General features: G+C 42.3%; 1 pseudogene; it reads left to right on the top strand.

Moving 5' to 3' along the window:
* Window positions 1-15,523: 15,523 nt before the first annotated feature.
* LOC110323661 lies at window positions 15,524-16,751 on the top strand (annotated as a pseudogene).
* The last annotated feature ends 5,777 nt before the right edge of the window (window positions 16,752-22,528 follow it).

Raw genomic sequence — 22,528 nt, 5'->3', positions numbered from 1 at the left:
CCTGTTGATTCAGGACTCTTCAGAGTCCAGCTTTCTCTGTGATTCTTTGATTGTGGGCTCCTGTGAACCTGAGATTCTGGGTGTGTCAGAGTTCTTGGCAGTCAAGCTCCTCTGAGACCCTCAAATACTGGTGTGTCCCAGCTCCTGTTATCCTGGGATCCTGTTGTCCTAAAATTCTGGGCATGTTATAATGCCTGGAAATGGTGTCTCCTTTGGGGACTGTGGAGCTGTCTGGTCTGTTCAAAACCAAGGTAAAGCAGAACTTATCAAAAGGCACCCAAGCCTCTGGTCAGGAAGGGTTCTGGTGTCCTTGTTCCTGCTTTCACAGGCCCTTCTCAATTAGATTGGAGCAGACATTGTGTTCCACTCTCCAGTGATCCTAAGATCACTGGCAGTTCTCTAGGGACTGTGGGGGTGTCTGCCAACTCTGTGCCCTAGATCACCTAGTGCTGGGGCAGATCAGAAGGGACTTGTGCCCCTGGTCAGTCCGGTTCCCTGCTTCCCTAGTGCTGTCTCAGGTCCCTCATGAGAATGGATTGGAGCAGATGTTGTGTTCCACTCTCCAGTGATCCTAAGACCACATGGGCAGTCCACTAGGGACCGTGGGGGTGTCCACCAACTCCTCGCCCTAAGTGACCCGGTGCTGGCGCAGACCAGAAGGGACTTGTCTATTTTAGTAGATTTAAGTCCATCCATTTAGTACATTTATATGCACATCTGTGTATACATATACATATTTTAAAAATATCAGCCAATGAGATGGCTCAGTGGGTAATGGTGCTTGTTTTGTAAGCCTAGTGACCTGAATTCAATTCTGAAAAATACAGGAAGGTGGGTGGAGATGACCAACTCCAAGCTGGCTTGTGCCCCCCTCACAGATGCCAACGCATTAGTACCTATACACACACATCAGGCATCAAGAGGACAAACACACACTAACAGCAGTTTTCAAATGCAATCAAGCTAGAAGTTTTCTTGTGCTTTAAATTTTCAATTGAATGTCCGGAAAACATTTCTTTGTTGGCATACGGATGTTTATTTTATTGGTAGCATAGGTTTCCACATGCACCCTATGTGTTTTCCCATTCTTTATCTCTCAATGCCCACTAGCAGAATCATTAGACTTGGACATGGTGTAGGCTTTTCTTACTATAAGAATTTTGAAATGAATATAATAATAAAGAAATCTAAGTTTTATGTATGTGTATGTGAATATATTAATTTGAAATACAATTGAAGATACAAAAGGCGTGGATCCAAGTATATGCTCAGGAGATTTTGTAGCAGATATCACTAAACAGACTTGAAACTAGTTCATTTGCTTACCCTTCCACCAACATCATCTTACTTTTTCACACACTTTCACCAATGTTTGAAATTATTCTCTATCTTTAGTTGATAAAATATCTTTATAGTGTATAACATGTTTTGAAATATAAGCACATTGCAAGTAGATAAATTGACTAACTAATGTTCATTCCTTCACATACTTATTTCTTCATTATATGAACAGTTAAAACTTACTCTTATCAATTTTGAAATATGTGCACAGAACTCAAGTCCAAAAAGATCAAAGACTTCAACATAAAACCAGATACACTAAATCTAATAGAAGAGAAAGTGAGGAATAGAATAGCCTTGAACTCTTTGGCACAGAGGACAACTTCCTAAATGGAACACTAACAGCTCAAGCAGAAAGATCAGCAATTACTAAATAGGATCTCATGAAACTGAAAAGCTTCTCTAAGGGAAAAGATGCTGTCAAAAGGACAAAATGACAGCCTACAGGATGGGAAAATTGTTTTCACCAATTCCACATCTGACAGAGGGCTGCCATTCAAAACATAAATGAACTCAAGAAACTAGACACCAACGAACCAATTAACCCAACTAAAATAGGGGTGTGGATCTAAACAGAGAATTCTCAACAAAGGAATTGCTAATGGCTAAGAAGCATTTAAAGAAATGTTCAACATCCTTAGTGAATCAGGGAAATGCAAATTAAAACAACTCTGAGACTCCATCTTACCCCTGTCATAATGGCTAAGATCAAAAACTCAAGTGGCAGTTTATGTTGGTGAGGATGTAGGGCAAGGGGAATACTCCTCCATTGCTGGTGGGGGGTGTGAACTTGTACAACCACTTTAGAAATCTATTTGTCATAGTTTCTGAAAATTGGGAATGGATCTACCTCAAGACCGAGCTATACCACTCCTAGGCATAAACCCAAAAGGTGCTTCTCCATAATACAAGAACACTTGCTCAACTATGTTCATAGTAGCTTTATTTGAAATAGCCAGAAACTGGATTTCCTTCTTTTTAAAAGATAAATTTTCCATTTTCTACCACTTTTATCATCTATGTATCTGTGGACACTTAGGCTACTTAAATATGTTGATGTTCTAGAATGCTGCTCTCCATCAACAATACAGCCTTTGCCCTTCTGAACTCCTGAAAGTTGTGATTACTCAAAGAAGACTTGTTCAAGATTGGGCCCATTAATGTTCTGTCATTGCAAGGAGAGAACCTCATGGGAACATGCCTGTCCCCAAGGATTTATGTGCAATTAAAAGCAATTAGGGGACAGTTCACAAGACCACACCCCTTGTGTGTGTACACTGTATATTTGTTGTATATTCTGTACATTTGTTGAGGGAGATATACTTTCTTCAGTGATGTAGCCACCCGAAATTTGTCCATGATCCTTTACCTAACCCACAGCCTGTGTAAGTACCCCTACTTAAACTCACTGTTTCACAAAACTAGATGTAAGTGTAGTCATCTCACCAAGCTATGTTGAACTTGGCACTATCTGGCATGAAGAAAGTTCTATTGTTTCAGGAAAAGGTTGTTCAAGGTTCGGTTAATGTGGACCAGTGCTGAAATGATCATGACAATGGAGGCATCTACTCCTGAGGGCACATCTAGTAGTGGATTTCTAGACCCTGTGACAGTTCTATTCTGAATTTTGGGGCAATGTCCATACTGTGCTTCGATATGACAGACAGACTAATCTGTATTCTCACCAACAGTGTACAAGGATTCTCCTATTACCTCCCATATCCTTGCCAATAGGTGTCTTCCTTCTTTTTGATAAGACTCATTGTACACAATCTTGAGGCGATACCATTGTGACATTAATTTGCATTTCCCTATGGTCAATGATGTTATCAATTTCTAATATGTGCAACAGTTTAAACTACTAAATGAATTATGTTATTTATACATTATTGTTATTTATATTGGGTAGCTATATAGATGGAAATATCAAACCAAAAAATGCCAGGGAAGTTTAATAAAAAGAGTCAAGCATGTTAAGTTTCAGGATACAAAATATATGTACAAAAGAAGTGGTCTCACTTCTGCACACTTGTGTGCACATGTGACTGAATCAACAACAGTTCTTGAGCACTTCCTGTATGTCACAGCCTGTTCTCAAGGTCTACTTTTCTTAGCTCTAAATTCACACTTTTTATTTTCCTGCTCTGTGAAATTAGAAGCAGACTCTTTTAGTATTTTCCCTTTCTATGTGGAGCGATCTTAAACTTTGTCAGTAGAGGGTGATAGCGAGACACAGCAAGTGTAGCGCTTCTAAACCTGTGAGTCACTACCCCTTTTGGGGGTTGACAAATGACCCTTTCATAGAAGTGGCATATAAGACATCCTACATATCAAATATTTACATTACAATTCACAACAGTGAAAACTTAAAATTCTGAAGTAGCAATGGAATAATTTTATGGGAGCCATCACAACATGAGAACCTGTTTGAAGGGATCACTGTATTAGGAAGGCTGAGAACCACTGCTGCAGAAGATTCACACCCCCACACCACCATGACTCTCGAAAGCTTTCCCCGACAATCTATAGGATACATTTTTGGAAGATTCTACCCATATGTCATCATTGCAAATTCGCTTCTATTGATTGAGCTACAGCTAGACCCTTATGAGTGAATGATGTTTGGATGAGAAGAGGGGAAGGGTGCATCCTTAGGTTCTTCAATTGGATTGTGTCATTAATGCCTGTAGGAGCTCTGATGACTGAATGAAAGTGAGGACATGACCACTCTAAGATATGTTTGAGGAGATGGGTTTATTGTGGATATGAGGGAGAGAGTAGACAGAGGCATGTGGAAAGGTCCAGACTGAATGAGGTCATGGGGAGAAGGGAATAAGAGAGGAGGCAAAGAGAGAGCAGGGCTTCTGAAATGTTGAGAATATACAAGCAGACCATAAGAAGATCTTTGAAGAAGAAACATGTTACATGTATGTGGTCACTGCCTTTATATGTTACATGTATATTGTGGCTTCCTTTATGTGGCAAAAATCACAGGTGTCTCATGTGATTGCTATAAATTTTCCACTTCTTTCCATGCGTGAATATTAATTTTGAAATCTGATAGATACATATTCAAGCTAGGGATAAAATTCTGAGGACTCCCCCCTGGACCATATTCTACATGGACTCATCCTACCTATTCAGCAAAGTCAAGTCAGCCAGGCTGCCTCCCATTTCACTTCAAGCCCTTTTCCCAAAGTGTCAGAAAAGGGACATCAGCAAAGGACAACTTCCAGAAGAGCTATACTGTCAACCTATTCAGCACTGAAAGGGGTTGCGGTTGGGGGGACTGTAGTTAACTTGTAATCTGCATAATTATAAACCCACACCAATAAAAAGCATTCATTATGGTTGTAGCTGAACTGGGCCCAGTCTGTATACTTCCCAGGACTATAAACTGCTACTATCTCCCATTAGTGCATTCTTCAAAACAATTTGGGAAGTAAAACTACCGACATTATTTCCTGTGCTGGCTAGTTTTATGTCAGCTTGACACAAGCTAGGAAAGGTGGCCTCAATTGAGAAAATGTCTCCATAAGATCAGACCATAGGCCTGAGGGAGAGACCAATCCACATGGGTATGGACACCCCTGGGGTTGTGGTTCTTTAAGAAAACAGGCACAGCAAGCCATGGGAAGCACTCCAGTAAGCAATGCTCTTCCATGGCCACTGCATCAGCTCCTGCCTGCGGGTTCCTGCCCTGTTTTGAGTTGCTGCTTGCCTACACTCTTTGGACTGTGATATGTAAGCCAAATAAAGCCTTTTCTTTGCAAGTTGCTTTTTCATCCTGATTCATCATAGCAACAAAACCCCTAACTAATATATTATATAAATTCTTGCTCTCTTCCTCTTTGTCCAATTTATTTTTCTTGAATTTTTCAAGCCATACTCTGACAACAAAATCTTACTCTTAGAACCCGAGGAAAAGCCAGCTTTGTTTTCTAACTCCTGAAATTGCCACTGCTGAGCCCCGTGGAGTTCTCAGTGTTTTTTAATGAGATCATCTTTCCCACGTAGTATCTTGTAGCTGCTATTCTCTTCTCCCAGCTGATGGAGGTTTCATGACCATGTTTCTCGGTTTCCATCTTCTTCAACACATTTCATCGTCAGTCAGAAAACTCACCGGATTTAGCTACAGGGAATCTTCTTGAATCAATTACATAGCATTTTTATTTCTGTGTGGTTTCTTTATTATCCTCTGTTTTTAAATCTCGGAAAGCTTGAATTTCTCAGATTAATTCTTGCATTGCCTATCTGTTCTTGACTATTTCCTGCTTTTTGTTTTGTGCTTTATCTCTTGAGAGATTTCAACTTGATGTTTAAAAAGTGATTTAAAATCCCTGCCACTGCTTTTTATTTTTTAAAGTTTTGTTTCTTAAAAAAAAAAAAAAAAAGAAGAAGAAGAACAAAATGAAACATTCTATTCTAATGCATACTGCCAAATGAAAGATCTCACATATGGAATAGCCCCAAATAAAGAAAAGCAAGACCCCCAATGCAGCAGTAGCTAACCTTGTCTGATAGAGGCAAGGAAGAGCCACAGATCGGCTGTGTTACCATAGCTGAATTCTACAAGGAATGCAGCCATGCAGCCATCTCCATGATTGCTTGACACTAGAGGCAGCAGAAGATTTTGTTTTTGTCAGTGTCTCCGATTTCCTGGAGGTTTTGTGCCTGGATTTTCTGTTTTTCCTTTCCTTTCCTTTCCTTTCCTTTCCTTTCCTTTCCTTTCCTTTCCTTTCCTTTCCTTTCCTTTCCTTTCCTTTCCTTTCCTTTCCTTCCTTTCTTCTTTCTTTCTTTCTTTCTTTCTTTCTTTCTTTCTTTCTTTCTTTCTTTCTTTCCTTCTTTCTTTCTCTCCTTCTTTTCTTTCTTCACTCTGTCTTTCCTTCTCTTTTTGGTTTAACACTTTTGTTGACTGGATGTACTGGCTGATTTTGTGTCAACCTGACACAAGCTGGAGTTATCACAGAGAAAGGAGCTTCAGGTGAGGAAATGCCTCCATGATATCCAGCTGTAAGGCATTTTCTCAACTAGTGATTAAGGATGGAGGCCCCCTTGTGGGTGGTACCATCTCTGGGCTGGTAGTATTTGGTTCTATAAGAAAGCANACTGAACAAGCCAAGGGAAGCAAGCCAGTAAGTACCATCCCTCCATGGCCTCTGCATCAGCTCATGCTTCCTGAACTGCTTGTGTGCTAGTCCTGACTTCCTTTGGTGATAAATAGCAATGTAGAAAGTCTAAGCTGAATAAACCCTTTCCTCCCCAACTTGCTTCTTGGTCATGATGTTTGTGCAGGAATAGAAACCCTGACCAAGATACTGGAGTATCCATTTCTTCTGTCCTTCTATCTTGTGTTCTATACCTTGTACTCTGTTGAAGAGGCTCACCTTTTTGTTTGACCTAAGTTTTTTATTTGCAGTTTTATCTCAGTTTAGGTTGTTTTTTTTTTTTAAGTGATTCCATTTCTATGTTCATGTCTTGAACTGTTTGCTTCATTTTATTCCATTGTTTGTTTGTGTTTTCACATAGACTCATACCTTTAAGGTCCTTGAAAATAGTCATTATAGCTATTTTGAAGTCCTTGTCTTGTGCTTCAGGTATATTGAATTTCTTGGGGCATTTCTCTGTAGTAGCATTGCTTAACACTAGTGGTAACATAGCTTCCTGGCTGTTATTGACTATGCTTTTATTCTGTCGTTTAGGTATTTGGGATGATTGCAATTCTAGGTGTTGATTTCTGGTCTTGTCTTTCTTGGGTGGGTTTTTTTCCCCCTTGCTTTCTGTTGCTCTCTTTGGATCTTAAAGGAGTGTGGTAGCTGTGGGTTGTTATTGACTATGCTTTTATTCTGTTGTTTAGGTATTTGGGATGATTGCAATTCTAGGTGTTGATTTCTGGTCTTGTCTTTCTTGGGTGGGTTTTTTTTTTCCTCTTGCTTTCTGTTGCTCTCTTTGGATCTCAAAGGAGTGTGGTAGCTGTGGGTTGGCTGGTAGAGAGTGCTTCTGAGTCCCTGCCAAAGGGGCCTTGATAAAAACTGTTTCTAGGTATTTGGAGATGACATGAAGAAATAGGGATGGGCTAGAAGACTGCTGTGGTGGTGGAGGGAGAGGGCATTGGTGGCAGAGAGGGTCTACACAATACAAGAAAGCTGTGTCTGCCATGAAGATCTGTGGAGTCCCCAGGAATGGAGGAAGGGAGGGAAAACAGGCTGCTGTGCAAAGCCTGTTACTGGGCTGGAGATGGAAACAGGGGAACTGGAAATAAACAACAGAAAGAAGACTGAAAATTGCCTACTGGATTTCCAGGATGGATGTAGCCAGCAGGTTTCCAGGGAGACGGTGCTTCTACTCTGTCTGTTGCCTGCTGAGACAAAGGGATAAGATGAGAAAGAAAGGCTATAGAAGAACTGCTTAGTCCTCTGGGAATGGGGACAGAGAGGAAGAGGCCAAAGTAGGTGGTCTGTTAAAAAGATGGGGATAAGACTGGGGAACTGGAATTGGAGGACCCTTTTAAACATTTTTAATAAGGGCCTCCTCAATCTTCTGCTTCATTCAGTGACTAATGAGGGGATCATTGTGCTAGATGGTCCTTCACTGGGAGGAAATGGAACCACCTATTCTGGTAGCTATCAAAACAAGGTATAGCTTTATTGCGACAGAAGAATTTTACTAATCTAATTCTTAAATTGTCATTATACTTTTGAAAATTTTCTGATACTCAAAAGCCTTTTGGAAATGCTACAGATAGTATCTTGCTACAGATAGTGTCTTTAAAAACAAACAAACAAACAACAACAACAAAAACAACAAAACCTTTGCCAGGTATGATGGCACATGTCTTTAATCCTAGCACTTGGGAGGGAGAAGCAGAGTGATCTCTATGAGTTCTAGGACAGCCTGGTCTACATAGTGAATTCCAGAACAGCCAGGGTTATGTAAGAGACCCATCTAAAATAAATAAATAAATAAATACAAAAACAAAAAACCTAAAACAAATGCAAAAAAAACAACCAACCAACAAAAAAAAGATCATTTTTGCATAGTTAGCCCTTTATATAGTTCATCTGAAGTTTTGCAGTATTTACTCTGGTGAAAGCTGACGCAATTATTATAAGAGTATTTTTCACAATCGTTGAAGTATTTTAATGTGTTGTAATTGCGGCATCCTCCTAATAGTTGTTTTAAAAGTCTCAAAGATGATAAAACTGTAATCCCTGGTTCTACATTAAGAAACCAATTCTTCCCAGGATACTAATGCATAAAGTAGCATAGTAATAATAGGTATGTGGGAATGTGTACTCGGGGAAAAATATAACCTTTTAAAATTACTTACAAGTAGAAACGCATGCCAAAACACATTTCATCACAACTAAAACTAATTTTCTCTTCTTGCAAATACAATTACAGAAATATCAAATGAGTTCCAAGGAGTGACTTTAGATCAAGTTCCCTAATTTAAAGTGTGCATGTAGCATGGATGGCATTTCATGAACTGCTCTCCAGCACAACCATTTCCAGTCCAGGCTTCACAAAAGATAAATGTGCAGTTTTTCCTCAAATAGCTCTTACCCAGAACACTGCTTAATATGCAATTGGTTTTGTAAATGAATGCTTTCCTACTTAATATGATAAAGGAAGAGTCAAGAGGTCTCTTCAACAGGCCCTCTGACCCCAAATTCTACCAACGAGGCTTTAGGAGAGTGTTTAGCACAAGTGTTTCTGAGAAATCAGCAATGCCCTGGAACACGTCATCAACGACATCTCATTGAATATGTTTTCCTTAACACATAGAAATTCTTTAATAGTCAAAAATTCTAAACTTAACTAAGGTATAATTTTCACCTCTTATCAAAATACCAAGTACAGGTCGACCAAAATAGCATTTAAAAATTCTTTAATATTCTGGGTAGATTGTACTGAGAACATGGTAATAATTTACAGTAGCTACAAGAAGATATTTTTTCCTAAAGAGCTTTTATTTAATAAGGAGTTTGGTTTGGGGCAAGAAGTTTGTATACTTATTTTTTTTCTTTATTTGTAAAAAGGTATTATTTTGGTTGTGTATTGAAAAATAAGAGGGGCTGGTGAGATGGCTCAGTGGGTAAGAGCACCCGACTGCTCTTCCAAAGGTCCCGAGTTCAAATCCCAGCAACCACATGGTGGCTCACAACCATCTGAAACAAGATCTGACTCCCTCTTCTGGAGTGTCTGAAGACAGCTACAGTGTACTTACTACATATAATAAATAAATAAATCTTTAAAAAAAAAAAAAAAAGAAAAATAAGAAAAAAAATTGTTGGCTATTCTGGACTGCTATGGATGGTGTCTTCTTCCATACTCAGCCTCATTGATTGGTCTAGCGTCTGCTTAAGAGAGTTTAAAATAATGTTAAGGATAAATGTTCTCAAAACTGTTCTTGGCCAGTATTCTTAGCTTACCATGCACACTTACCACAGCGAATGGAAAAGGAGTGAGGTGAGAAAAAAGTAGATGAAACCATTCTTTTTTATTGGATATTGTCTTTATTTACGTTTCAATTGTTTTCCCCTTTCCAGGTCTCCCCTTTAGAAACCCCCTATCCTATCCCCTCTTCCCCTGCTTCTATGAGGGTGTTACTACCCACCCACCCATTCCTGTCTTCCAGCTCTGGCATTCCCTTACACTGGGGCATCGAACAAACACCCTCAGGCCCAAGGACCACTCCTCCCACTGACGTCCAACAAGGCTACTCTCTGCCACATGTGCAGTCGGAGCCTTGAGTCTCTCCATGTTGCTTCCCCCACGGGGCTGCAAAACCCCTTAGCTCAGTCCATTCTTGACACAGGAAAACACCTCGGAGACTCTTCTACTGCCTCCAGGTTTTGCTCTGCCACCCAAAGTGCAGAGAACGTCTGTACCTCGGTGGTGGCGGCCACTCATCAGATGCAACACACCTTCTTAGAACAAATGCATGAGCAGAAAGGGCAAGAAGACCTAAGATGAAAATCACTCTTCCTTCCAGACAGCGCAGCCATGCAAGGCGTTCTAAAGCCAGCTGGCCACAGAAAGGAACATCTGCATGCAACTCAGAAATGGCCCCACAGAGAGCACAACAAGCCGGAAGACTCGAGAGCACTGACAAATTATTGAAAGAGTCCAAATGCTTCCATTCCTAAACATACTGTGTCACCACCCTCTATGTTGTCAACACTATAAACTCTTCTACTCAAAGACAAAAACAGAAAAAGTCTGTGCCTCCAAAAGAGAAATTCCAAATTAAAAACCATTAAGGTATCCATATCAAACATCATATTGGCTGAAACACATTAATATCAAAGTTCAGAATGTTATACAATGTTCTCTGAGAAACCAATCTAGATTATGCATGCTGTGTGCAAACCAAGTCTTCTATCCAGTGAAGCTGGGGACAGGGAAGAAAATCAATTACTCAGTTAAAACTCTTTCATCATCTTGATTCTGTATGCACTAGGACAAGCATCTCCATTTCTTTATAACTGGTTGCCTAACAATGACTATGTCTTGTAAGGACTACTACTAGAGTTGTTGAAGGATTAGAGTCACCTAGGGCCTGCTGAGCCTATGGTCTATCGTGGGACTGTGAAAGGCAGTCTGTTTTCTGGTTGAGCTAGGTTTAAACCCTGGAGACCCAGCAGGCGTTCCTGCAAGGGATGGAAGGTGTTTCTCACGCCCCCAGATACCAGGATCCTGACAGGAGACCTCAGCTCCACGATGATGTGGCCATCAGTCACAGGACTACACCCCAAGCCCCTGGTACTCTGTTTAGAGCCTTCCCCCATCTCTCCACATGGCCATGGCCAGCCTCTACTTCTCTACTCTCCCTCTCTCTCTGGCTTTCTCTACCTTTACTACACTCTTAGCTCCCTTTCCCAGACACTCCTCCCTGCAAAAGTTATTTAACCTCAGGCCCGCCCTGAGAAAGCATGGTACATTTTCACTCATCACAACTCTCTGCCATGATAATAAATGCCTTAAAACCATGAACTGTTTCTTCTTATCTGGATCCACCATGGGGAACAATGGAGCAGATCTTCCTCTAAAAAGCTGAGTGTCTAATCTCCCACGGGAGGCCTCTCTGCATTTTCAACTGCCTACCAAGCAAGCCAAGGACTCCCCCCCCCCCCATCCAGCAGAAGCTCTCTCCTCCACTCCCTTTTCCTTTTGGCCCTTGGCTAGAGCCTGCCCACAGGCCAAGGCATCCAGCGGCGTCTGTGGCGTCTAAGAGTTTGAGAACCTGTCATCCTCAGCCTCCTTGCAGCCCTGGGGACCCCAGAGCAGGCTCTTCTGCAGCACACAGCGCAGAGATCTGTGATGCCCAAGAGTCTGAGCCAACTCCGGCAGTCCACGGGACCTCAGACTTCCCCTGTCCTGCCTCCATGATCGTCCCTAGCCCTGTGGCAGGCTGGACGTGGGCCCCACTTTTAACCTGATTGGTTCAAGTGGTGATTTTATTGCATGTGAATCTCTTCAAGTCCCTGGCTGACATTTGATCTTCTGATCCCTGGTTACTGCAAGTACTATTCACTATCAATTTCATAACCTGTCTGTACAAATGGTCCTTTCACTGTGCATTTTCACATCCACAGCACACACATTCTTAGTAATTGTGGGTACAGGCCCACTAAAAACTAGAACTCTGGATAAACTAGAGAGAACTGTATGAAATTCGTCAAACAACTCACCATGACTCCCTAACATGTCCACGATAAAGAAATACCTATTTTTGTTGCCCTGTTCTTTCCCTCAAGTAAACTGTTTGATTGGAAAGATAGGAGATAGTTCTCTCTCTCTCTCTCTCTCTCTCTCTCTCTCTCTCTCTCTCTCTCTCTCTCTCTCTCATTTTGTTTGTTTGTTTTTTGAGACAGGGTTTCTCTGTGTAGCCCTGGCTGTCCTGGAATTCACTTTGTAGACCAGGCTGGCCTCGAACTCAGAAATCCGCCTGCCTCTGCCTCCCGAGTGCTGGGATTAAAGGCGTGCACCACCACGCCTGGCTAGAGATAGTTCTTTCTTAAACATGTAGCTAGCTAGGAAGAGAGGCCATACATCAAATCCAAACTGATCCATGAGCAGTAACACCACCATCCACTCTTCTAGATTATTTTCTTCTTCCCAGTGTGGGTACCTTGGAGCAGGAACTGGGCTCTTGCTTTCATTTGCTTGATGATTTTAGTTCATACCAAGCACTCATATGTCAGTCATTAGATAATGACAGCTAGGCAATTATCTTATTACTTTTCCCTGCCCTGATCAAGGATATCTACTACTTAACAATGAGACAACAAAGAGAAGGTCTATGGCTGCCTATATTAAAACAAGGTTTCACATTCTTCTTTCTCATCTTTTTGAAACTAACTACTGGATACAAATTTCAGTAGTGTTTGGAGAAAATGTATCAGTCCTTGATCTTTATTTCCCTCTTTCTCTCAAATTCCCTGATGTATCTAAGTTTAAAAATCCTTGTTAATTCAGAAAATCTGTATGTTGCCTATATAAAAATTTCCTATAGTTTAAAACTAGCAATGTTATGATACATCCCAAGCCAATCTCCCTATGTTATTAAACCATACATTATTTATCATGCTATTTAATCCCAACAATTTGAGATATTCCATAGAGATATGGCAGCAATTGCATCTGTAAGGAGCCTGAATCCAGTGATTATGGAAGAGGCCAAAACTCTCTACAGTAAAAACTTAAGTAGTTCCTTATGATGATGTTACTTACTGATTTACTAGTTTGGTTTCTTCAGACTTTGACTCAGTTCCTTTCTGTTTTTCAATCTCATTTCCTACTGAACTAAAATTAAAGCAACAACAACTCTGTGTGTGTGCATAAGCACACACGTGGCATGGTGTGTACATAGAGGCCATGGTACATCTTGATGCAGTTTGTTCTCTCTTTCTACTGTGTGGTTCTTGGGTCTGAACTCAGGTCCTCAGGCTTGGCACCAAGTACCTCTACCTGCTGTACCACTTTGCTGTCCCCACTAAACTAAGGTTTCTAAAACTGCAACATGTTCAACTCATTTCAAATCCTTTTACAGAAAATGCAATCCCTGAATATATTTTTAATATTTATTTCTATTTTATTTATGTGTGTTGGTGTGAGCTGCCCACATTGAAATGAACCCAGATCCTCTGGAAGTACAGTTCGTGCTCTTAACCCCTGAGCCATCTCATGTTTATTAGCCAGCAAAGATATTGTAAATTAAGCCACTCCTTTATGTTTGTTGATATGCTAATTTTACTTTTCTCCACTTTCAGGATATTACTACAATGGCAAACCTGAGATGATGTAAAGAGTTGGAAGGCAAAGCCTTTCAAAGGGGTTAGCAGCCACATAGACATAGTGGGCACTTCAAAATAACCCACTTTTCAGTTTCTGTTTTCTTGGCTTTTTTTTTTGCCAGCTTTTACCGGCTAGCTCTACATAGCTAATATCCCCCGACACCTTAACACACACACATTGTGCTGGGATTAATGCTAGACAAATGCCTTGATACTCTCATATACCAGCAACCCAGTGCTTGAGTGTGTGTGTGTGTGTGTGTGTGTGTGTGTGTGTGTGCATGTTTGTGGATACCAGAGATGATGTGGGCTTCTTCCTCAGTCACTCTTCTCTTTCTTCTTAATAGTAACAGGATAGTAACAGGGAAATCTATGTCAACCTACCTGATTGACAAGGTAGAGGCTGATGTGGATAAAACAAAAGCAGAAGATTTTATTCAAGCAAGCACCAGCTCCCATAAGGATGGGAGGAAACCTAGAGCCAAAAGTGGAAAGGAGTCTTTACTGGGCACTGGGACCTTCTTTTTTCTGAGTCCCCTCCCCTTCTCCCTTATTGGTCCCATCTGGGTTCCCCTCCTTAGGCATGGTCCTTCTTCCTGCAGGGATTTGGGGGGGGGGGGTTCTCACTTCAGTGGGAAGCCACAACCTTCTTAAAGAGGTTGCCTTTGATTTTCTTATCTGCCTAAATTCGACTAACTCTCTTTCAGGATACATAAAAATTAAAATTTCAACATGACTTCAAATTCTAAAGCTAGGTAGTTTTCAACAAGGGACTTGTTTTAAAAAGACTCTGGTAATTCAAAAGGAGTGACTACTAACCCTGAATGAATTGTTTACTCAGAATAACAAAGCCTGAAGCTAGAGATTTATTGATTTATCTCTCAATCCCCCTTTTTTTTTTTTTCCAGAGTTGTCAACAAACTGAAACAAAAAATGCCCAAAGTTCTGTTTCTGTCTGAAAGAAAGAAATTAAACAGCAAAAACTGTCCACACGTTGGAAGGAATACAGCTCACCTGCTGGTTGGCCTAGCTAGCTTCCAGGAAGCCCTGAGTTCTAGCACTATGTAAACCCCCGCTCTTTGGAGGATCATCAAAAGTTCATGGTCAGCTTGGGCTACGTGAGATTGTTTTAAAAATAAAAATTGCACTGACACATATCCGAAAGCCAGTTGTGATCCTGAATCAGAGGGCTGTTTCTGTCAATAATTAAACAGAGCATCTGGCTGCAAAGTGATCCAATGAGTTACACTGGGGTAATGTGTCCTTCACATTTCAAAGTGTCCTAACTGCAGGTATGAGTTGAAATACCACACTGAAGTATAATGCAAAATGTATCACCGTGGAGTTGAATACTTCCTAGTACATTTTATTGTGACAATGTTGTTAGAGGTCAGCCAGGATGTCTCCACAGTAAACAAGTCAGTACCTGTCTTGTCTCCCAAGGCAGTGTTTGTGGGCGTTCTCACCTGTACCCAGCATAGAGCCATTAAAAAACAAAACAAAACTTTTTATTGATTCTTTATAAATTTTCTATCATACACCGAAATCCTACTCATCTCCCTGTCCCTCCATAACTGCCCTCTGCTCTTGCAGCCTGTCCACAAAACAGACAAACAGACAGACAATGTCTCCATGGGAACTGTGGTGTGCACTGTGTCACCTATTATATCCTTTTGCCCAAACTGCTTTTCTTGAAAATGTTCGTTACTGTAAATTATTGGTCTGGTTTAAAGACTCTGGCTTCTGCTACACTATCAATACTTGATTCTGCCTAGAACTCCTTTTCCATATCCTATTGTTACGCTGTGTCCTGAGGATATTGCAGGGGGCAGGCTGTAAGACATGGAAAGCAGCTCTATTGGCGGCATGTGGCGGGCAAGATGTCTCACAGAAAATTCTCATCGCCCAGGCATGGGGGTCTGTGGGCTTCTTGCCTCTCAAAGGCAGCAGCCGGCTGCCTTTGGAAAAGCGAAGAGCTTCTTCCATAAGGATGACCTTTCCAAACCTGTTTACCTCACAGTCTTCCTAGGGTACAAGGCTGGCATGACCCACATCGTCCAGGAAGTTGACAGTCCAGGATCTAAGGTGAACAAGAAAGAAGTCCTGGAGGATGTGACCATTGTGGAAACCCCATCCATGGTGGTTGTTGGCATTGTGGGATATGTTGAAACCCCATGAGGCCTCTGGACCTTCAAGAGTGTATTTGCTGACCATATCAGTGATAGATGCAAAAGGCAGTTCTTTGAGAACTGGCACAAATCTAAGAAGAAGGCTTTCACCAAGTACTGTAAGAAATGGTAGGATGATACAAGCAAGAAGCAGCTGGAGAGGGACTTCACAGCATGAAGCAGTACAGCCAGGTCATCCCCACAATTGCCCAACTCAGACGCGTTTGCTTCCTCTGCGCCAGAGGAAGGCACACTTAATGGAGATCCAAGTGAATGGGAGCACTGTGGCTGAGAAGCTAGACTGGGCCCTAGAGAGGCTGAAGCAGCAGGTTCCTGTGAACCTGTGAACCAGGTGTTTGGGCAGGATGAGATGATTGACGTCATCGGCGTGACAAAAGGCGAAGGGTAGAAAGGGGTGACCCGTTGTTGACATACAAAAAAATTGCTACGAAAGACTCATCGAGGTCTGCACAAAGTTGCCTGTATTGGAGTCTGGCACCCTGCCTGTGTAGCCTTCTCTGCGGCTCGAGCTGGGCAGAAAGGATCCCATCACCGAACAGAGACTAACAAGAAGATTTACAAGATTGGTCAAGGCTACCTCATCAAGGATGGTAGACTGATCAAGAACAAAGCATCTACTGACTATGACCTGTCTGACAAGAGCATCGACCCACTGGGTGGCTTTGTCCTTTATGGTGAGGCGACCAATGACTTCATCATGCTTAAAGGCTATATATGGTGAGAACTAAGAAGTGAGTGCTTACGCCCCCTAAGCCCTTGCTGGTCCCGACCAAACGTCAGGCTCTGGAGGAGATGGACCTGAAGTTCACTGACTCTACCTCCAAGTTTGGCCGTGGTTGTTTCCAGATCATGGAGGAGAAGAAAACATTTCACGGGACCACTCAAAAAAGATCGCATTGCCATGGAGGAAGGTGCTTAATTCCAGGATCACTTTGCGCAGCGGGCAGAGTCTCATCAATAAATATTTCCAGAAAAACAAACAAACAAGCAAACAAACATGGAAAGCGGACCTCTCACAGATTTTTCAGAACCGGGCATCCCCCATATGGTTTTCTTGATATGCTTTTTGCTCACAGAGGGCGTTTACCCTGTTCTGCCTTTCCACCCACATTTAAGCCCCTTCTAAGGCTCTCCACTGATCTCCCCACTTCTTTCTGTCACATGGGCTAAGGCTGCATGCCAGTGCATGGAGAGGAGCACCTGGGGGAGTGGGATATGGGGCATGCGTACTACATGTCTGTTCTTTACAGTTCACCCTGCGGGCCAAACCCAAGCGGGGGAGTTCCTGGCTGGTGGCCTGTAAGTAGAAAGCACTTAGTGTTCTAGCCGAGGGCCTGTTTTCAGTACTCAGCACCCACATGGTGGCCTATAAGTTTCTGGAACTCCTATTCCAACAGTCCACAGTCTAAGTGCAAATGCATACATGCTGGCAAAACATTCCTTCATATAAAAAACATATCATATATGGCTATTAAAAGTAAAACTGGAAGAAAATGAGGACCTGGCCTGTAGATCCAAGGTATGGCTGAGGAGAAGGTTTTTTTTATAGATATGAGAAAGAGGACAGGCCAAGGCGTTTGGAAGGGTCCAGACTGAACCAGACCATGAGAGGAGAGGGCAGGGATAGCAAGAAAGAGAAGAGAGAAGGGAGTAAAGGGACCAAGAGAACCAAACATAAGACAAAAGAGGGGAGGGCAGAAAGAGAGAGCAGAGAGAGCCCATGGCCAAGATGGTGGGGTTATATAGGAAAGAGAAGCTGACAGAAGGGAACAGGAAGCCCCTGGGCTCTAGAGGTTTGTGGCAGGGGATGGGGTAAGAGGTTACAGGAAGAGCCATAGGCACTGAATGAGCCTAAAGGCCAAGCAGACTTTGGTGTGCTAAAGGAACCTTTGTACTGAGTTTCACTGGGACCAGAGCAACAGAACAAGATTCAGTATAACATATGAAATGGGAGAAATGGGCTTGTTCCCCAATTGTTGTCACTATATACTGTGGTACTCACATAGAATAACAGAAACATCTCCAATGTCAACTAGAAGAAAGTTGAAACTTGGATAAAGTGCTAAGCCTGGAGATCTGGAGGGTTATTTGACCCACAGGCTAAGTACAAGTGATGGACAAAGCCCCTGTGCTTTTCAGAGACGCAGCACAGGCCCTCCCCTCCGGCCTTCCTCCACTTCCAGGCTACACTGCAAGGAGAAACTCAAAGGAAGTTTTCAGAGTAAGAAGTTTTTTGGAGAAACTGTCTATTTGGTAGGGAGTGCCATTCCCTCTAACGGGCAAGGTCTTGCTTCCCTACTACCTCCCTAGATAAAACTAGGGCATCTTCAAAGAATCATTCAGAGAGTTGGAATGTTTTACTAAATGGGAGACACTCTGTTATCCAGATACTTGCTGAACTATAAAATCCATTAGACCTTTCATGGTACAGCTATTAAAACAGATCACAGTCTGAAAGTCTTTGGAGACTTGATGTGGAGCCCCTGGAATTTCAGGGGGTAAGGAGACCACTGTCTGGGCTTTCCATGGACAAGCTGAAATATGGAATGGAAGCCTGCTTGGTCCTGGGTCCCAGATCACAGATTTTGATGTGTTAAGATTCTCTACAGTCCTTAAAAGGTATTAGGTCTAAACTAGTACTGTTGAGATAACTTTGAAAAAAAGAACTATCTTCCTAAATGCGTAGGCCCTGGCAGGAGGAGATGTGAAGGGTGTACCAGGAAAGTGGCAGTTCAAGGGCATCTTTATGAGGTCAGTGGGAGCATATATCATTCCCATAATGGGCAGAGATCCAAGAAGAGAGCATGGAGGAGGTCTCCAACTATCTCACTAAATCACTGGGTAACAGATAAAGCCAGCCTTGGACAGCTGCCATTCAAGGAAATGTTTGTCATCCAGCACAGTAGAAAGATACTCTGGCTCCTTTTCATATCATCTTCGGATCTGTCCCCTCATGTTAGAGAAGTCAGAAACAGCAGTAAATAGAAAAGTTAGGGTGAATAAAGCTGGCTTATAAGCCTGCACGGGAGGGCAAGGTATATTTCTTTCAACAGAATATATGAAAATTATTTAAAACAAAAATAGCTTGGAGGTTGGGTGTGGGGGTGCACAGTTGCAATCTCAGAATTTTAGAACTGGGGTCAAGAGTTCAAGAACATCCCGGGGTAAACAGGAGACAAGGTGTAAGAGAGGCAGAGGGGAAGGGAGGGAGAGAGAGGAGAGGGAGGAATGAAGGAAGGAAGGGAAGGAGAACAAACCAATAAGGACTTAGTTTAGACAGGGATGTTTAACACTCCAAATTGAAAACAATTCTCTACCACCCACAAAGAGCTGCAAAAAAAAAAAAAAAAAAAAAAAAAAAAAAAAAAAAAAAAAAAAAAAAAAAAAGAATCATGATTTTAAAGAATGTATGCATTCTTGACACTTTTCTGTTGTTGTCCCAGACAAAGAATTGATGTCCCTTCTCCTGATACCTAACAAGTCTTTGTGACTGCCCCCAGTGAGTACATACAGGCAGAATCAGAGGAGGCATGCAGCTGGCTTGCCGGGTTATTTTAGGATTTGTCTTGGAAGCCTGCAGCTGCCATGAAAAACCTGAGGTTACTCTGAAGAGAGGATATGCAGAGATTAAATGAAGAAGGGGAGACAGTGATGGTGGCTGGAGACAGACACAATGTCAGATGTTGCTGTCAACAGCTACTGGATGACATGCTTCAGGTCTGTGCATTTTACATTATTTTTAAAAAACTTTATGGTGTACCTGAATGTTTAGACCAAACCCAGGACCCAGTTCAGGCTGAGAACTACTAGAGGAATGCCTCCAGGGAACCACTGATGGGAAGTTTCTTCACCTTTAAAAGAACAGTTGCCACTGGCAATCTCTAGACATTTCTCAGTGTGGGTGCAATAGGTGTAACTGCCAAGGCTGCAGCCTGGGTGAGAAGCAGAGGACAGGACTCAAAAGAGTCAGGATGGAGACCAGAGCCCTCCCTGAACTAAAGCTGGTAACTGCACTTCACTCTGGATATTCTGAGACACGTAGCTCCCAGCCTTCTGATTTCATAAGCCAGTTTAAACAGGTCTTAGGCAACCATGAGAGACCATGTAGCAGTACCATGTAGCATGTCAGCAGAGGAGCAGAAGTCATCAGGAAGATAGGAGAGAGAGAGAGAGAGAGAGAGAGAGAGAGAGAGGAGGGGACATGGAATGTCTGCCCTTCAAGTGTGGTGCTAGCCTGGGATAAGGGCAGGAAACAAAGATCTCTACTCTCCTGGAGCTTGGGGGAAGGCAGAGCAAGGGAGACAAGAGGACAGAAATTCTAGTTACTGGAAAATGATACAAAGATAGTACCGAGTAATGTGAAACTCAAGGGGCCCCTACTTTCATTGGAGAGCAGAGAAGTCTCTACAGAGGCAGGCGACACTTGATCAGGGTCCTGGATGAGAAGAAGTCATTTGAAGCTGTGAAGAAAAGGTTTTGTTAAAGACAACAATGCATTCCTGGAAAGATAGAAACAAAACAAACGAAAGGAAAAGGAGAGGGAACTCTCTATGAACTTGAAAATGAAGATCAGTCGCCTTTGTACGCGGTCAAAATGAAAGCAGCTGGTTAGCTGGTTGGCAGTAGGCTTGGCGCGGGGTGTCTGATCGGGTGTGGTCTCCTTCCCCTGCCCCTGCCCCTCCTCTCCCTCCCCACTTTCTCCTCTTTCCCTCTCTCGATGGGGTCTTGCTGGATTCCTCGGCTGACTTTCCATTGTTATGTAAGCTCAGGATGGCTTTAAATTCAAGGTCCTTTCCCTCAGCCTCCTACTGGGTTACAGGTGTGTGTCATCAAGCCTGTCCCGGACTGTGACTCAGTAACAAGCCTTCAATCCACCTAGATGTTTCTGATTTGCGGATAACATATGGAACATTGCTTCCGAAGCTTGATCGCAGAGAAATTAGAAAGTAACCTTTACAGGTGTCCGTAGCAGTTTAACGTTGGGGGAAAAATGTCTGAGCATGTCAGAAATTAAAAACAAAACAAGAACGGAAAAAACTCCAAAATCCTGATTAGTCACAAATAGTTTGAGAAGCATTGCCCCAAGCTGAGAGCTGTAGAGTAAAGAAAAAACCTAATTTAGGCAGACAACAACTTCTCTCTTTCTCCCTTTCCCCCCTTTCAAACTCTCTCTCTCTCTCTCTCTCTCTCTCTTTCTCTCTCTCACATAGTTACAGCTTCTACATAAAATTTCAATAACCATTCATCTTATCCTAAAAAATGTCATCTAAAAATGTCCTAAGGGCGCACTGTAGTTTCAATTACAGGACACACTTCCTCATCCTGGAATATTGAGGCACCAGGGTATCAAAATGGCACAGGAATGAACAGAATCAACATGTCTTCCCATGTTCTGTAGTCTCAGGTCGACTGATCGAATTTCAGATGTGCATCATGATCTTTTGAGGGGAGACAGGACTAAGCCTAGATTAACCCTTGGTAAGGGACTGACAACAGGATCGAAGAAAGAATTCATCCCAAGTCTAAGTGAGACAAGGGGCTTATTAGGGTTACTCACAGGGACATGTGTGACTACCACAAAAGTCCACTCTCTATGAGCTCTCCCGGAGCTCCCTAGATGGCTTGTGGGTAGCCCACCTGGTCAGAACTTGCTCTTTGCAGCAATTATTATTGTTTCTAGAGCCTTGGTATGGGGCTTTCGTGTGTCTTGTTGCTGCCTCAGTTTCTCTGGCCTGCATCTTTTACTTCCTGTATGTCATTAGCACTCCTCCTCCTTCTAGGAAAGGTTTCTGCTCCAGGAAACAGTTTTCAATTTTCAAACACGTTTAAGACAGAAGGAGGCAAGGTACAAAGAAACAGTATACAGATTACAGTTAGGACAGAACTAGCAGCCTTGTAGTAAACCTAGTCTTTAGTTTCGTGTCATCCTTAGGTCTTCCTTCCTGCTTCTTCTGTGAAACCTGAGAGGTACCACACTTCCTGGTGAGACCAAATCTTTGCCCACAGACTGCTGTTCTGTTGCTTTTTCTAATTACTTTTTTTTTTTTTTTTTTAAACAAACTTCCAAGCACTGAGGCAATCTCGAGTCTCTTTCTCGAAATCTAAAAGGATTTATCTTGTTAGCCCACCATGAATGGTTTAATACGTGTATTTCTTCAGTGTGAATGCTTCTGTTTTCAAACAGCAAACAACGCAGTGCAAACTGGTTTGGGAATGAAAGATTTGTTGACTGATATCAATGGAAAGAGATGGAGTCGTTTTGAGGTAAGATGGAGATTTAGGAGTCATCTTATTGTAATGGGCTCAGAAAAGGGCTGGTGGTGGATGCCAAGTGTCTCAACATGTTATAGTGGAGACAGACTTTGGAATTAAAGGCCTGTCAGCATGAACACAGTGAAGCCAGGAGCCCTGGGGACGATAAGTGAAGACGTGAGACAGAAAAGTGGATCTCATAAAGGATAGATGACGGCACAGGTTTTCTGGGATCTGGAGTTTCCAAAGGTTGGGAAACATCATGTGGGTTCTGGGAATCAAATATGGGTACCCAGAATCAATCAACCAGTCATTCATCTCTCCAGCCTCAGCCCTGACATGGAAACTTAATAGTTCTTTGGAAAGTAGTTGCGTTTGCTGGGGCAAACACGTTAAGGAGTGTTTTTCTGAAGTAGACAGAAGTGAAAGGATGTTTTGCTAAAG

This window comes from Mus pahari, chromosome 6 (assembly GCF_900095145.1).
Source record: "Mus pahari chromosome 6, PAHARI_EIJ_v1.1, whole genome shotgun sequence".
NCBI lineage: Eukaryota > Metazoa > Chordata > Mammalia > Rodentia > Muridae > Mus > Mus pahari.
Note: the sequence above shows the minus strand (reverse complement) of the source record. Positions and strands in the feature narration are given on the sequence as shown.